General features: G+C 44.9%; 1 long non-coding RNA gene across 1 annotated transcript; it reads left to right on the top strand.

Annotated features, from left to right (window-relative positions):
• The first annotated feature begins 130 nt into the window (after window positions 1–130).
• On the top strand, window positions 131–14,724 carry LOC119086535. The gene is made up of 3 exons (XR_005089847.1): window positions 131–308; window positions 3,231–3,337; window positions 14,182–14,724. It is a non-coding gene; the product is annotated as an uncharacterized LOC119086535 (long non-coding RNA).
• The last annotated feature ends 2,176 nt before the right edge of the window (window positions 14,725–16,900 follow it).

The raw sequence follows: 16,900 nt of genomic DNA on the forward strand, positions 1-16,900 counted from the left end.
ACGCCCCCTTCTCAGCGCGCTCGCCTATTGGCCGGCGTCTTTGAAGAGACGGCGCTCATTGGTCGATATGGCTGTCGCGGTGCTCTGGTGCGTGCGGCGGAGGCAGGACTTCCTGTCAGCGCCGCCAGCGAGGGGCCAAAGCGGCCGGTGGAGGCGCCGAGTGGCTGGCCATGGCGGTGGAGGGGGCGAGCGGGGCCATGGCCCGCCGCAGACGCCGACCGGACACGGAGGCCGAGGAGTGCCTCTCTTTGTGGAACTCACACCGTCTGGTCTTCACCTGACGGGCGGTGCAGTCGCCTCCGCCCAAAGTAAGAAGTGTGGTCATCGGGAGCCCAGGCTAGGAGGGTAGGATCTCTGGTTCGAATCCCGGCCCCGACCGACGTTTCCTCTCTGCCTGCCTGCGGTTGAGCACCGGCTGACGTCACTTCGCCTGGCTTCAGTTTTCTTATCTAGTGAAATGAATGAAGGGATGTGGTCACCATGGCATTCCCAGAGGCTCTAACGTTGAAAAGTTTTGGTTTTAAGATTTTTTTTTTTTAATGCGTATGGATGGGTTTCGGCCTGCGTGCACCACATGCGTGCAGTGCTTACGGAGGTCAAAAAGAATGTCGGATCCTCTGGAACTGGAGTTACAGACGATTGTTAGCTGCCTTGTGAGTGCTGGGAACCGAACCCGGGTCCCCTGGAAGGGCAGCCAGTGCTCTTAATTACTGAGCTATCTTTCCAGCTCCTCTTCCTTTGAAATTTTAAATGCATGCTATGTGCCAGCCAGGCAGTGATCAGAAAACAACTGCCTGTCCCTTCGGTGGCTGCTGTTCTGGGATAGTGCTATCAGAAAAGTATATGCAAATTGCATGATTTAAAAAAATTCTCTCTGGCCGGGCGGTGGTGGCGCACGCCTTTAATCCCAGCACTCGGGAGGCAGAGCCAGGCGGATCTTTGTGAGTTCGAGGCCAGCCTGGGCTACCAAGTGAGTTCCAGGAAAGGCGCAAAGCTACACAGAGAAACCCTGTCTCGAAAAACAAAACAAAACAAAAAAAAAAAAAAATTCTCTCTGTCTCTTTGTTTTTTCTTTTTTCTTTTTTTTAGCGTGTTTGTTGTTTTCTTTTAGTCAAGGTCTTCCTAAATAGTCTTGGCTTTGAATTATAGACCAGACTGACTTTACCTCACAGAGATCTGCCTACCTTTGCTTCCTGAGTGCTGGGTTTAAAGGTGATGCGGCCGGGCGGTGGTGGCGCACGCCTTTAATCCCAGCACTCGGGAGGCAGAGCCAGGCGGATCTCTGTGAGTTCGAGGCCAGCCTGGTCTCCAAAGCGAGTTCCAGGAAAGGCGCAAAGCTACACAGAGAAACCCTGTCTCGAAAAACCAAAAAAAAAAAAAAAAAAAAAAAAAAAAAAAAAAAAGGTGATGCGTATGTTTTTGAGACAGGGTCTCATGTAGTCCAGGTTGGCCTTAAACATAGCTAAGGAAGGTGAAATGATCCTTCTGCTTCCATCTCTCAAATTCTAGGATTACAGTCCTGCACCACCACAACTGCCTATATGACCTTTTAAAGATCGTTTTATGGAATTTGAAAATATTGTATTTTAATATATTCTGTATTTATATGTTTGTATGAACATGTATGTAGAAATCAAAGGACAGCTTGCAGGAGTCAGTTCTCTCCTTCCATTATGTGGGGTCTGGGGGTTGAACTCAGGTTGTCACACTCAACAGTTGAGTTGGCCAGTGTCAGCTGAGCCAATTCTACAGCCCTGTGACATTCTTAACCAGCTCTACACAGTAAAAATTTAAGGAAGCCACAAAATTGTCAGCTATATGGCAACTTAAAATGTTAATATTATGTATGAGGAACATGTTTATTATCTTATGGGCCATGTAATTTAGTGGTAAAGTACTTTGCTAGCACATCCAAGGAGATTCACAAAAGAAAAGCTGAAAAGAAAAAAGGACATGATGTGGCTCAGGGGTTGAGTATTTGCCTAGCAGACATAAAGTTCTGTGTTTGGTCTCCTGTACTAGATAGCGTTCAAACCCAGGCATTGCATCCCGTAATCCAAGAATTCGGGAGATAAATAAAGTTGGAAGATCAAAAGTTCATGGGCAGGATGGAAAGGTGGCACAGCCGTTAAGGACAGTTACTACTCTTGCAGAGGACAAGGATTCAATTCCCAGCAACCAACCACATCTATTGACTCATAACTGCCTGTAACTCTGCTTCCAAGGGATATAACACTCTCTTCTGTCCTCTAAGGGCACTGCATTCATGTACACAAATCCACATTCACACTCACACATACATAAATAAAACCTTTCTTTAAAAAAAGTGCACCCTAGGCCGGGCAGTGGTGACACACACCTTTAATCCCAGCACTCGGGAGGCAGAGCCAGGTGGATTCCTGTGAGTTCAAGGCCAGCCTGGTCTCCAGAGCGAGATCCAGGACAGGCACCAAAATGACACAGAGAAACCCTGTCTTGAAAAAACAAACAAACAAAAATTGTTGGGGTTGGGGATTTAGCTCAATGGTAGAGCGCTTGCCTAGCAAGTACAAGGCCCTGGGCTCGGTCCTCAGCTCCAGAAAAAGAAAAAAAGTGCATCCTTGACTACATAGCAAATTTCAAGACCAGCCTCAGCTACATGTGACCCTATTTCAAAAAAAAAAGTCAGTCATTAGTTCTTTTACAGAGGTAAAGATGCCTCAACAGAGTGAGGCACCACCTGAGTTCAAGCTCCAGAACCCACAGGGTGGGAGGAGAGAACTGACTCCTGCAGGTTGTCCTCTGACCTTCACATCCACACCTGGGCACACACAGGATCTTTTTTTAAATGTAAAAAAGAGATATTTTAATAATTTTATTTAACCAACTATGTCTAAAATATTTCAACATACAATCAAAGTTAAAAGTTACATGATCTGCCAGGTGGTGGCGGCACACACCTTTAGTTCTAGCACTTAAGAGACAGAAGCAGGGGTATCTCTGAGTTTGAGGCCAGCCTGGTCTACAAAGTGCATTCCAGGACAGCCAGGGCTTTTATCCCAGCACTGTGGGGACAGAGGCAGGCAGTTCTCTGTGAATTCCAGGCCAGCCTAGTCTACAGAGCTACTTCTAGGCCCGCCAGGGCTATACAGAAAAAAAAAAAAAACCCTATCTTGGAAAAAAAAAATTTTTTTTTAAATGTTGTGAGATTTTTTTACTTTCTGTTTTTTCCTTTTGCTTTTGAAATCTAGTGTATATTTTACATATCAAATTGGACCAATTGCATTTCAAGAACTCAGAAGTCCCATGTTACCATCGGACCATGAGCTTTTGTAGGAGGAAACAGAAGAGAAATCAAGTGAGTTCCATTTGAAGTAGTTTTTAAAAGGGTAAGAAGAAAAGTGAACTGGGAAAAGGGTACAGGAAGGTAGGGATAGCGCCTCAAAGAGGGTAGTCAGGGAGATGGACTATGAAGAAGAATCAGAGGAGTTGAGAAAAATTATGTAAGAGTTTTCCTGTCCTGCCTGCTCCCAATTAACCATTAGCCACTTCCCAAATAACTGACTTGGAGACTTAATATAAATTATAAATGCTTGGCCAGTAGCTCAGGCTTAGAAGTCTAACTAGCTCTTACATTTTAAGTTAACCCATATTCCTTATTTATGCTGTGCCACATGCCTTTATTAGCATGGCATATTCATCTCCTGCTCCCTCTGTGTCAGGATGGTGACTCCTGACTCCTCTGCCCTTCTCCTTCCCAGCGTTCTCAGTTTGGCTTTCCCACATAACCTTATTCTGCTCAGCTATTGGCCAGTCAACTTGTTTATTAACCATCAAAGCTACAAATCTTCACAGTGTACAAAGGGATTATTCCATAACAGCATTACATCCTTTATTGTTTAGTGTTGCCCTGTAGACCATGTAGAAATTTTGGGTATGGGGCCTGGAAGATAGCTTAGTAAGTAGGAGGTTTGCTGTGCAAGCGTGCAGACCTGAGTCCAGACCTGGAGCACATAAACAGCCACTGTATTTGTGTAACCACATGGTGTGGGAGGCAACACTTCCCTATTGAACTTGATGTTGGGCACTTGACAGTAGCTAGTTAACTGAATAGCTGAATTTTTAATTATATTTATGTGTGTATGTAGGTATGTGTAGGCTGAGTTTTCCTGTGCAGCAGCTGCTCCCAAATAATCACTTAATATTACTTGTAAATGCTCGGTTGATAGCTCAGACTTATTACTAACTAGCTCTTAGAACTTAAATTAACCCATTTCTATTAATCTATGTATTGCCACATGGCTTGTGACTTTACCTGTCCTCCAGCATGTCTTGCTCCCTCCTTGTCTCCTGGCGACTCCACTCTCTGCCCTTCTTCCTCCTAGCATTCTCAGTTTGGCTGTCCGGCGTATGCCAGTCAGTTCTTTTTTAACCAATGAGAGTAACATATATTCACAGTGTACAGAAGGATTATTCCACAGCAGATGTGGGTGTTTATGTTTACACATGCACATGTGTGGTCACATGCATGTAGAGGATAGAGATCCCTCTGGTGTCATTTTGTTTGTTTGTTTGTTTGTTTGTTTGTTTGTTTGAGGCAGGGTTTCTCTGTGTAGTTTTGGCTGTCCTGGAACTTGCTGTGTAAACCAGGCTGACCTAGAACTCTCAGAGCTCTGCCTGCCTCTGCCTCCCAAGTGGTAGGATAACAGATGTGTGTCACCACCGCCTGCCTCCAGTGTCATTCTTTATGCACTGTCTACATTGTTTTTCTGAGACAAAGTATCTTCATTGGCCTAGAACTTGCCAATTAGTCTAGGTTGGCAGACCAGGGAGCCCCAAGGATCTACCTGTGTCTTAGTCAGGGTTTTTATTGCTGTGAAAAGACATCATGACCATGGCAACTTTTGTTTTGTTTTGTTTTTTGTTTTTTTCCGAGACAGGGTTTCTCTGTGTAGCTTTGCGCCTTTCCTGGAACTCACTCTATAGACCAGGCTGGCCTTGAACTCACAGAGATCCACCTGGCTCTGCCTCCCAAATGCTGGGATTAAAGGTGTGCACCACCACCGCCCAGCATGACCATGGCAACTCTTATAATGGAAAACATTTAACTGGGGCTGGCTTACAGTTCTGAGGTTTAGTCCTTTATCACAGTAGGAAGCATGGTGGCATGCAGAAAGACATGATATTGGAGAGGTAGCTAAAAGTTCTACATCTGAATCTGCAGGCATATTGGACATGGCTTGAGCATCTGAGACCTCACAGCCCACCCCTAGTGACACACTTCCTCCAACAAGGCTACACTTCCTAATAGTGCCTTCTTTGGTGACTAAGCATTCAAATCTATGAGCCTATGGAGGCTGTTCTTACTCAAACCAAACCACTCCCTGATCTTCAGGCTTGTAGCCATATTATAATGCAAAGCTGCATTCAGTCCAGCTTCAAAAGTCCCAATATCTGTAACAATCTCAACTCTGTTTAAAAATCCGAAGTCTCTTCTAAGACTCAAGGCAGAACTCTAGCCCCCTGTAAAATCAAAATAAAAAAGCGTATCACATACTTGCAACATACAGAGGCAGAGGATATCATTACCATTCCAAAAGGGAAGAAAGGGAGCATAGTGAGGAAATACAGGACCAAAGCAAGCCTGAAAACTCCAAACTGCATATCCATGCCTGCTGTCAAAGTGCTCTTCAGATCTCCAACTCCTTTCGGCTTTGTTAATTGTAACACACTTCTCTCTCTTGGGCTGATTCCACTCTTTGTTTGTAGCTTTCCTCAGTAGGTATCCTACAATTCTGGCTTTTCCAACATCTTGGGTCGTCTCCAAGGCAATCCAGCTTCACCTTCACAGCATCACCCAATGCAGGCCTCCATGCAGGGACACCTCTGACACAGGCCTGACGTAAGTGGCTTTCCTTAGTTTCAGAGGCATAGTCCATAACCTCTTTCTTTTATCCTTGATTCTAAAGTCAGAAGCATGTGTCTAAAGCTGCCAGGTTCTGCTGCTTGCTGGAGCTGGAACATGGCCCCATCCTTCAATTATATCTTCACCAGATTTCTGTTTTTGATGGTTTCCTTCCCTGCTTAAACGTTTCTTAATTCCTTTTCAAAAGTTAAAAGCTTACCTGGTGTGATCTTGCCCTGAGGCCACCACTCCCTTTATTCCATTTAGCACCAGGATTTTCTTTAATCTTTTTATCTCCTTGAACACAGGCCTTAGTTCCATTATACTTCCTGATGCCTCTTTTCTCCTCAAACTATACTTTTTGTGTTTTCCCTTGTTCAGTTTGCACCATTAATCCAAAACTTTTCAGTTTAGCCTCAGGGAGACTTTTTAGAAAAAGGCAAAAAGAAGTCACATTATTGGGCAAAAACCCCACAAGAATCGTCTCTAAGCTGCATACTAATGTTCTTCCCTTCTGAAACTTCTTAAGCTGGGCCCCCACAGTTCAAATTACCCTCAGCACTGCCTTCCATGCTTCTAGTAGTATGGCCCATTAAGCCCCAGTTAAAGTGTCCAATCACTTTTCTAGTACAGAGACCTATAGTCTTCCATATTCCTCCAAACAAAAGCATGGTTAGGCCTATCACAACAATACCCTAGTTTCTGGTACCAACTTCTGTCTTAATCATTGTTCTATTGCTGTGAAGAGACACTATGACTATGGCAACTTTTATAAAGGAAAACATTTAATTAGAACTGGCTTACAGTTTCAGAGGTTTAGTCCATTATCAAGCATGGCAGAATTCATGGTGGCATGCAGGCAAGCATACTGCTGGAGATGAGCTGAGAGTTCTACATTTGGATTCCCCAGACAGCAGGAAGAGAAAGAGCCACTGGTCCTGGCTTTGACTTTTGAAACCTCAAAGCCCGCCCCCAATGACACACTTACTCCAACAAAGGCACGCCTACTCCAACAAGGTCACACTCCTAATAGTGCTACTTTGGTGGCATTCTAATCTATGAGCTCTTCTGATTCAAACCACCACAGGTGTTTTGGCTATATGTATGTCTCTGTGTTACATGCATGTCTGGTGCCCATGGAGACTAGAAGAAGGTGGGGGATACCCTGGTACTGAGATTAGGGAGAGCTGTGAAGCACTGTGTAGGTACTAGGAATCAAAGTCAGGTCCTCAAGAAGAGCAGCCAGTGCTCTTAACCAACAAGCCCTTTCTCAGACACCCCTACCCCAAGTATTGTGTAGCCCAAGCTGGCTTCAGACTTGGTGTGTAGCTGAAGATGACCTTGGACTCATGATCCTCTTGCCTCTACCTCCCTAGTCTTGGGATTACCAATATGTACCACTATGCATGGTTTTCCTTCATTTATATTCTATTGTTAATAATTGTCTTTTTGCGGTAGTGGCACACGCCTGTAGCTAGAGTTTTCCTGCCTTGCCCACAGTCAGGACAAATCTTTGTCACCCACCAGTCCCACAGCCGCTCAGACCCAACCAAGTAAACACAGAGACTTATATTGCTTACAAACTGTATGGCCATGGCAGCTTCTTGCTAACTGTTCTTATAGCTTAAATTAATCCATTTCCACAAATCTATACCCTGCCACACGGCTCGTGGCTTACCAGCATCTTTTCATGCTGCTTGTCAGGGTGGGGGCTGGCAGTGACTCCTTCTGCCTTCCTGTTCTTTCTTTTCTCCTCTCTGTTAGTCCTGCCTATACTTCCTCCATAGCCACAGCCAATCAGTGTCTTATTTATTGACCAATCAGAACAACTTGACATACAGACCATTCCCCAGCACAGCCAAATGCAGACCATCTCAGACACCTGCACTCAGGCCCGTGGTCCTAATCTTCCTCTGCGGACCTGCTGGGTAAAGCCACGAGGAACCCAAGAACGGGCTCCCACAGGCATACAGAACATTCACAGCACACCTTTAATCCCAGCACTCAGGAGGCAGAGCCAGCAGGATCTCTGTGAGTTTGAGGTCAGCCTGGTCTGTAGAGCAAGATCTAGGACAGGCAGCAAAACTACACAGAGAAACTCTGTCTCAAAAAACAAACAAACAAAAATGACTGTTTAAAAATTACATTAAAATTTTTTTTTAATTTTTTTTGGTGTGTGTGTGTGTTGTGTGTGTGTGTGAGAGAGAGAGAGAGAGAGAGAGAGAGAGAGAGAGAGAGAGAGAGAGAGAGAGGGAGAGAGAGAGACTTGAGGAAGTTAATTTGCCTCTTTCAACACATGGGGTCAAACTCAGGTTGTCTTATTTAGTATCTTTATCCTATGAGCCATCTTGTTGGCCATAGACTATTTAGATTTTTTGGAATATCAGAAAGATGATAGAGTATTATTCTCCATACCTGGTTCCCTAATTAGTTAAATTTTTTTTAATTAATATACTTACCTTGGTTTTTGTTTTGTTTTGTTTTGTTTTTTGCTTGTTGTGAGATGGTCTTACTCTATAGCCCTGCCTGCCTTTGCTTCTCAAGTGCTAAGACTAAAGATGTTCGCCATCACATCCATCTTAGTAATATAGTCGTTACCAGACCTGGTGGTAGAGATTTGTATTTCCTGATTCTCTTGAAGCTTAGAGTAATACTGTATTATCTGTAATATCATTTGGGGTGCTGAGATAGGAGGATTGTCACAAGTTTAAGACTAGCTTGGGCTACACATCAAGTTCTAGGATAGAAAGGGCTACACAACAAGATTTTGGGTTTTTTTTGTTGTTGTTGTTTTAAAATAGGGCTAGGGATATCAAAGGTGGAGAGGTTGCCTAGTATGTGTAAGGCCTAAGATTAACCCCTAGCACTGACATAGAAAGGAGGGGCAGTTAGAGAAATGGCTCAGTCTGGAAAGTGCCTGCTGCACAGGTTTGAGGATCTGATTTTGGATGCCCTAGCACTCACATAAAAGCTGGGCCCTGCATCACACAACTATTAACCTCAGCACTGGTAGAATGGAGACCAACTGATCCCTGGAGCTCATTGGCCAGCCAGCCTAGCCGAATTGATGAGCTCTAAGCTCAGAGACCCTGTCTTAAAAAATTAGATTTAGAACCCAGACAACTTTGTAGCTTGCCTCCAAGCCTAACAACCTGAGTTCAATTCTTGGAACTTATGTGGTGAAAGGAGAAAACTGACTTTTCTACGTTGTCCTTTGATCTGCGTGCACACACATAAATAAATGTTCTAAAAAATTAGCAAGAGAGTAACTGCCATCCACTCTGTCCTTCCCATGCATACATACATATGTGCACACACTCACATGAGTACATACTTATATATACCACATACATACACATTCAAAAATAATTCATTGTAATTAATAGGCCAATATTGATGCCTTGTTTTTAGTTATTTAGAGTATATCTTTTTCTAATGTCCCTTTACTCTTCTAGGGTTCCACAGAGAGTACCACATTATACTTAAATTAATTGTCCTATGTAGCCACTTCTTGCCTGTGGCAGAACCACACTTTCTGTGTTTGTGATGACCTTGACACTTTTAAGAATCACAGGTCAGGTATTTTGTTTTGGTTTGTCCTTTGGGACAGGGTCTCTGTAGCTCTCAGTCATCTTGCTGTCTAGAACAAACCAGATTGGCTTAGACGTCACCATACTCTTGGGTGCTGAAATTATAGGTATGCACCACTGTACCTGGCTAGTGAGTTACTTTGGAAGATGTTTCCCTGCCGGAGTAGTCACAGATTATGATAATGGATTATTGACAGAAAGATCAAAGCAGCCCATTACTGGTTTTCACCCATCATGTTGTGTCTGTACGAATGTGGAGGACAAAGGTTGACATCTGTCGTCTTCCTCAGTCACCCTCCACTTTATTTTTTGAGACAGAGTCTCTCGTTGAACCTGGAGCTGACCGATTGGCTAGGCTGACTGACCAATGAGCCCCAGGGATCCTCCTGTCTCTGTCTCCTCAGTGCCAAGATTATAGGTCTGCACCTGTGCTCAGTGTGGGTGGTAAGGGTCCAAACTCAGGTCCTTATGCTTACACTATAAGCATTTTACTGACTGAGTTGTCTCCCCGGGCTCTCATATATGAGGTACATCCGTCAACATTACTTGGTCAGTTTTGCTTGAGCCTTCAGCATGCTAAGTTGTTAGTCAGGGTTCTCCAGAGTAGCAGAACTATACAATGAATTTTTCATATATAAAGCATTTATGAGAATCACTTACAGGCAACAATGGCAGGCCATGAATGGAAAGTCCAAGAATCCAGTAGTTGTTCAGTCCAAAGAGACTGGATGTCTCTGTTGGTCTTCAGTAGACACTGGAATCCTGAAGATGTAGGCTCTAATTGCCTGTAAAGGGATGCACTTGCTATCAAGGTGAGAGCAAGCAGGCAAAGAGCAAAAGCTTCCATCTTCCATGTTCTTGTATAGGCTTCTATCAGGTGTGGCCCAGATTAAAGGTGTGTCTTCCCACCTCAAGATCCAAATTAAAGACATGTGTCTTTCTGCTTCAAGATCTGGATCAAAGGTATGTGTCTTCTTACCTCAAAGGTTCGGACTAGAAGTAGATTGACCTACTTTAAATCAAGCAAAAATTCTCTCACAGGTATGCCTCCATTTCTGGATTTTAGTTCATTCCAGATGTTAGCCAAGTTGACATCAAGAACAGCCATCACAGTAAGTGCCTTACCACTGAACCCAGCCTCTCACCCTTCCTAAGCAGTGTCTGTACTTTGATGTCCACCTTCATTGCTGGTGACACTTGCCAGTTTCTCCAGCATAGTTACCCTTTCCCGTCCTTCCTTTTCTTTTGCTTTGTTCTTGTTTCTGTCTGGTTTATGTGATATGGGGACTGAACCCAAGGCCTCATGCATGTTGAGCAAATTCTGTTCCACCGAGCTGTATCTCCAGCATGGCACTGAATTGTTGCACAAATCCTAAATGGCCTTTTTGTTCGTTTTTTATTTTGTTTTGTTTTTTTTGTGTTTTATGTTTTGGTTTCTTCGGGACAGGGTTTCTTTGTGTAGTTTTGATTCCTGTCCTGGATCTCACTCTGTAGACTAGGCTGGCCTTGAACTCACAGATATGCTGACTCTGCCTCCTTGGGATTAAAGGCATGTGCCACTACCTCCTGGCCTAAATGGTCTTATAATAAAAACCCAGAGCTAGATATTGGGGTACATGCTGAAAGATCAGAAGAAAGAAGCCACAGCCACTTCTCACCTCACCAACTCTTCAGCTGATCCTGTCTACACAAATCCTCAGACAGAATGCCTCTGAGCCCTCAGCCAAAAGGGTCTCTAGTTCCTGTCTCCTCACGCCTTATATGCCTTTCTCTGCTCAGCTATTTCACTTTCTATCTCAACCTTCTTAGTGCTGGGATTAATGGTATGTGTGCTTCAAATATTGGGGTTAAAGGTGTGTGCCACCAGTGCCTGACCTCTATGTTTAACTCTGGCTGGCGCTGTCATCTGATCTTCAAAGAAGCTTTATTTTTTAGATTACAAATACCACCACACTGAACACTTTGTAAGGAAGTCACTATGTGTAGGCAGCACCTAAGGAGTACGGGTTATGGTGTAAATGAGAACCACCCCCAACAGCATCATGTGTTTTAACATTTGGTTTCCAGCAGGAGGCACAGTTTTTGGAGTCAGCCTAGTGGGAAGAAATAGGTTGCTGGGGAGTAAGAGTAGACCTTGAAGGTGATACCTGCTTATGGTTCTTACCTGTCCAGTCTCTTGACTTCCTGATCTGCCGATAGGTGAGGACCAGCCAGGGAATTCCTATGGACCCACATAAATGCCAACTGGCTGGTGTGTGGCCCTCTGTAATTCCAGCCTTGGAAGGTAGAGACAGAATCCCCAAAGCAAGCTAGTGAGCTATGGTTTGATTGAGAGACCTGTCTCAATGAATAAAAGGGAAGAGCTATTATGAATGGTTCCCAACATCAACTTTGGCCTCCTCTTGCATATGCACATTGCACCTGCACATACGTGAGTCCATTCATGCAAACATGTACACACACATATGAAAACGAGGGAAAGCACACACCTATCCAGGAAGGTCATTCCACACCAGGAATTCAGGTAGTGAGTGAGTGGAGAGGACACTGAAGAGGTGCCAGTTGCCTGCTTTGAAGGGTCACAGAGAAGAAGCTGGAGAAGTTATGTCATGATTCTGAAGACTGGGTAAGAGTAAGCTTTACATGCATTTTTTAAGAATTTTTTGAAGGTGAACTGGGTGGTGGCACATGCCTTTAACCCCAGCACTTGGAGACAGAAGCAAGCAGATCTTTGTGAGGCCAGCCTGGTCTATAGGGCTAGTCCCGGGATAGCCAGGGCTACACAAAGAAACCATGGCTTGAAAAACAAAACAGAAACAGACAAACAAAAAATGTGAGTGAGTTTGTATGTGTGAATGTGCAAATGTGTGTAGGTGTTTGAGGCCAGAAGAGGGTGTCCACTGCACCTGGGGTTGTAAGTGGTTGTAAGGCCACCTGATGTGGGTGCTAGGAACTGAACTCTGGGCTTCTGCAGGAGCAGCAAGCTCTCTTAACCACTAAGCCATCTGTTCAACTCCAGATCCTACGTTTTTGTAAGTCATGTAGCTGCCCTAGGAACAGAGAACATAGGCCCACAAAGCCTCACATGTTTTGCTGAGGATATCTGTGTTAGTGTTCTGTCACTGACAAATGCCTGAGATGAACACTTTATATAGAAGAAAGGCTTATTTTGGCTGTTGGTTTTCAGTGGTTTCGGTCCATGGTCACTTGGCTTCATTGCTTCTGGCCTTGGATGGGGCAGAAGATCATAGTGGAAAGCATGAATAGCTCAGCTGCCCAGTTCCTGGCAGCCAGGAGGGGGAGAGGTTGAGAACAAAGAAGCAGGCACAAGATATCTAACCCCAGTGACCTGCTTCCTCCATCTAGGTCCTACCCCCTAGGACAGCCCCATCTCCTTCTCATGGTTCATTCAGCTGTGAACCTATCAATGGATGAACCACTGATGAAGTCAGAGCCCCCATGGTCCATTTTGTTCTGAAGATAGGAACTTTGGGGGAACATTTAGTACCAAACCATAAGGGACTGTGGAGATGGCTCAGTTGGGAAAGTGATTTCATCAGTCCAGAGGCAGAAGCAAACGGATCTCTTAAGTTCAGTGGTAGCCTGGTATACATAGGGAGTTCCAGGTCAGCCAGGGATACACAGTGAGACTGTCTCAAAAACAAAAAAACAAGGTTGAGAGTGATTGAGGAAGATGCCCACCCTATATTGATGGCCTACACATACATGTGCACACATACACATGCTAGAATACAGGGAATAAGAAAGTTTACAGCTGGTATTAGGTAGCCAACCAGAAAGAGAGGGGCAGCTGTAGAAAAACAAGCCTGTCTTGTAAGTTCCAGCTGGCTCCATAGAGGCCGCACCCCTGCCTTGCAGCACACACAAGGTACCTTTGCTTTTTCTGCTAATAAGCTCAGCAGCTGCAAGTAGTTACACCTTCAGCATATCCGTGCATCTGATGGTTAGAGACTGAATTGTGGGTATGTGCAGCTTCTGAGAAACTCTCTTCCTGTTCCTGAAAGACATTAGACTGCCCCAGTGGTGAGCCAGGGGAGGAGAAATGCTCGACCCAGAGCTGTCAGTCAGATTCTAGGTGCCTTCTGTTGCTGGTGCCTGGCTTGGTCCACCCTCCATTCAGAGATTATTTTGCTTCTGCTTTTTAAAAATTTAAATTTATTTATGTGTATGTGTGCCACAGTGCATGTGTTGAACTCAGAGGACAACTCAGGGGAGTCAGTTCTCTCCTAATGTGTGTCCTTGGGATCAAACTGGAATCCTCAGATGGGGCAGTAAGCACCTTAACCCTGCATTTGCTTTTTAACCTGAATAATAAACTGAAAACCTGGCTTGCTCTACCCATGCTTGGCTGAGTTCTTCAGGGAGGCTAGAACTTGGACTGTTGCCACAGTTGAGGTCTGAGAGAATGTGGGAGGAGTCATGTCCCCATCTATGACAGTCACCACAGCACCTCCTAAAAGGGAGGCAAAAGAGCAGGGATCAGAAAGACTGGCAGAAGCTCTGCTGCCAGCCCTGAAGAAGTGGACTGAGCTTTGGACCAAGGGCACAGAAGCCAGAAAAGGCAGACACCAATACTGTCTAGAGCCTGCAGAAGGGATTAGCCCTGCCGGCACCTTGATTTTAGCCTGTTGTATGACACTGTTTCTGGGGGTCAGACATTAACAAATTTCTACTTACCCTAAATAGGGAACTAACAACAGACCAGAAAGAAGACACCATCAAAGTCCAACTTGGTAAACCGATAAGTTTTATTGTGGTTACTTACAAGAGCAGGAATGGCTCAGTCAGCTGGATCATCAAAAAGCCCACCTCCACATGGGTGACAACTCAAGAAAACCCTGAAAACCTGGAGCAGACCTCACAACCTGCAGGCAGTTCAGCAGACTGGAGACTGCCCCTCTTCTAGGCAGTGAGGTAGGTATCTGCTTCTTCCAGGCAGCTTGAGTTGGGCTGAGAGTGTCTCAGCATCCATAAAGCATGTGCTTGGGGAAGAAAGGGCTTAGTAAATCTGGTCAGTTTGAAGGGCTTTCTGAAACCTTTGAGTTGTTTACTTCCTGAGCTTAAGGATCTTACCTGTAGGATGGAATGATTCACCTCCCCATAGCATGTCCAATGTCTTGTTTCCCTCCAAAATGGAAAGTTAATCTGAGAGGAAGCTGCTATAAATAGGCTGGTAATACATAATTTGAGATTTCTGATGTTTTGTTTATTGTTGTAAGAAAATAAAGACCTATTGAACTTATTGTTTAGTTGTAATTTATTAATTGAAAATTATATGAAATTTAAATTTCAGTCTCTATAAACTAATAAAAAATGATTATCTGAAAAAATTTTGTCAAGCCAGGAATGGTGGTGCAAGCCCATAATCCTGGCTCTTGGGAGGTAGAGATGGGAGGATCAGGAACTTAAGAGTTGGACTAGGAGGATGGTTCTGTTGGTAAATAGTTTGTCACAAAAACACGAGGACCTGAGCTCAGATCCTCCTCCAGCCCTATGTAAAAAAGATACTGTACTACATGGAGAGGCTGAGTCAGGGAGCAACCTGGAACTCACTGGTCCACTAGGGTAGCCTCTTTGGTAAGCTCCAGGTTTAGTGAGAGACGTGCGTCAAAAAAGATGAAGATCAACTAAGGCATCCGACACACGCTGCACACAGAAGTAACTGGAGGGGGCGGTTTTGGAGAGATGGCTGAGCAGTTAAGTGCGAGTAGTGCTCAATCATCACAGTTCAGATCCCAGCACCCAGGTATCTGATGCTCTCTTCTGACCTCCAAGGGCACCTACACACATGTACATACACGCACAAAAACATGTACACATAAATGAAAAAAAATTTAAAAAGGGCTGTTTACTTGTTTGGAGACAGGGTCTCCGTATCCCAGACTGTATCAAAGTCTCTGTCATATGGGTGACTTTGAATGCTGATCCTGCTCCCTTCTCGGAGCTGAGACCACAGACAAGTATTACCATGCCCAACCCAGTAAGGAAACCAGAGTTGTGAAGGCTAATCTTGCTTGTCAATGGCAGGCAACACACCTGGGAGACAGCCTCAACTGAAGAATTACGTCTATCAGATTAGCCTTTGGGCATGTCTGTGTGGTATTTTCTTGATTCATAATTAATGTAGGAGAGCCCAGCCTACTGTGGTGAGTACCATTCATGCAGGTGAGCTTGTGCTGTGTAAGAGAGCAGAATATGAGCCTGAGAATAAGCCTTAAGCAGCAACTGGGATTTTGAGGTTTTCTCTTGGGATCTGCCTTGTGAAGAAAGGCTGGCCCAGACCCAGAGAGGAGGGTGACTTACTGGCTTGCCAAAAAAAAACCCAACGTTCTATCCTTAGTTTTTATTGTCAGTTTGACACAAGCTAGAGTCCCCTTGGAAGGAGGGAGTCTCAGCAAAAGAATGGCCTGTGGCCATGGCTGTGAGATATTTCCTTAACTGATGATTGCAGAATCAGTGGTCCTCCATGGTTTCTGCTTCAGTTTCTGCCTTGGCTTCCATCTGGAAGTGTACAGAAAATAAATCCTTTCTTCTCCCAATTGTTTTTTTTTTTTTTTTTTTTTTTTTAAAAAAAAAAAAAAGATTTATTTATTTATTATGTATACAGCATGTATCCCTGCAGACCAGAAGAGGGCACCAGATGTCATTACAGATGGTTGTGAGCCACCATGTGGGTGCTGGGAATTGAACTCAGGACCTCTGGAAGTGCTCTTAACCTCTGAGCCATCTCTCCAGTCCCCTCCCAATTGTTTTTAGTTGAAGTGTTTTATCAAAGAGACCTCAGAGAAAGTAAAACGTGTCAAGCAGAAAATTCTGCCTAAAGAGGAGGGAGGGTGGGAGCAGGTGCTGTGCAAACCAGACGTGGGTGTCAGGATGGGGGGGGGTGGCTAAGCAAGAGGACTTAGCAGATAAAGGTGCCGGACAGCCCAAGTGTGATCCCTGGAGCCTGCGTAAAGTGGGAGTAAAGGAATCTTTCTATGACTTCATGTGTGTCAACAAACACACATATAATTTTTAAAAATGAGGGGGGGCAGGGTCTGTGTTGATCTCCATGGCTTCAGTTACCACTGAAGGCTGTGCCCTGGGTCTGGGCTGCCACCTGAGGCCATGTTGGTGCCTGAGGGTCATGCCAATCTGAGTGGCCTGGGCTGCCCTCTGGGGCCATAGTGACATGTGGGCCCAGGCTGCTGCCAAGGACCATGTATGGGTCTGTGGTCCTACCAAAGCCAGGGTCTCCGTGGCCTGTGTTGCCACCAAGGGGCCACGTGGATGCCCAGGGTCTGGGCTGCCACCCATGGCCACATTGGTGTCTGAGGTTGCTGGGGCCATACTGATCTGGGTGGCCTGTGTTGCCACCTGGGGCCATGGTGACTTCTGGGCCTGAGCTACTGCCAAGGCCTGTGTC

The sequence above is a fragment of the Peromyscus leucopus genome, chromosome 23, assembly GCF_004664715.2.
Source record: "Peromyscus leucopus breed LL Stock chromosome 23, UCI_PerLeu_2.1, whole genome shotgun sequence".
Taxonomy (NCBI): domain Eukaryota; kingdom Metazoa; phylum Chordata; class Mammalia; order Rodentia; family Cricetidae; genus Peromyscus; species Peromyscus leucopus.